The sequence below is a fragment of the Nicotiana attenuata genome, unplaced genomic scaffold, assembly GCF_001879085.1.
Source record: "Nicotiana attenuata strain UT unplaced genomic scaffold, NIATTr2, whole genome shotgun sequence".
NCBI classification, from domain to species: domain Eukaryota; kingdom Viridiplantae; phylum Streptophyta; class Magnoliopsida; order Solanales; family Solanaceae; genus Nicotiana; species Nicotiana attenuata.
Window position 1 is genome coordinate 238,446 of NW_017670435.1, and position 1,010 is coordinate 239,455.

Genomic DNA, 1,010 nt, shown 5'->3' on the forward strand with positions numbered 1-1,010 from the left:
CCCCCCCTCTCTCTATTCCCTCTTATAAGAGACATATCCCTTACCTAACTGAAAGTACAAGTGTAGAGAATATTCCCCTAAAGTATCTTACTACTAAACTAGGTGTTTGGGCTGATCTGAGTACTCGACCTCGCCCTAGCTACTCAGCTTGCCAATAGGTTCCTTCCATCTTGAGCACGACCTCGGCCTAATCGGCTCTTAGTAATCCTCTCTTAGGGAAGATTCCTTTGGTCAGATTTTGACCCATACAGTTAGTCCCTCCGCCCGCCGGGGTTATTTTTTCGACGAGCTTGATGGCCGGACTTCGCCAGTTGCAATTTGAGAAATCTGGGTAGGCTGGCCGAGGAATGACCTTTTTATGGCAAGAGGATGACGTAGCGCTTTAAGAGACACATATGACCGTTACGTTAGTTTGAATGACATCACTTCATCATGTGTCATTATGGCGCATGTTCCCGAAATTTACGCCGTTTCCCGCGCCTCTTCCATTTCGAAATCAATGTGGCGGCGTTTAGCTTTCTCGATTAGGGTGCCAGTAATCTTATAAATAGGGATGGGAATTCCTCATTTGAGTTGCTGCATTTCTTAAGCATTCGAAATTCCAAGCTTCCCTTTCTACTTTTTCAGAATTCTTGCATCTTTGTCTCTCTTTTCTCTTAGCGTTTTCTGCTATTGTTACCCCTTTCACATTTGTACTTTCTTCTTATATACGTGACAGAAAAATGGCTACTGCATCTTCTAGCCTTGAGGGAGCTTCTGATCCTGTCCCGTTGGCTGTGGACATGCCTTCTCATGAAGAAGGAGTGGCCATTGTAGAAGATGAGAGTTTCCCCACTGTGGATGAGATAGTTCCACGTTCGGGGAAGACCAGGCCGGACTTCTCGAAGCGACCTGAAGATGATCTTGAACCCGTCGTTTCTGAGATGGATGCGGTGGCGCTTGTTGCATTTGGGGCTAAATGGCGAATTCCAGACCACATCGAACTTATCCCTGCTGGTAACGATGTGGTG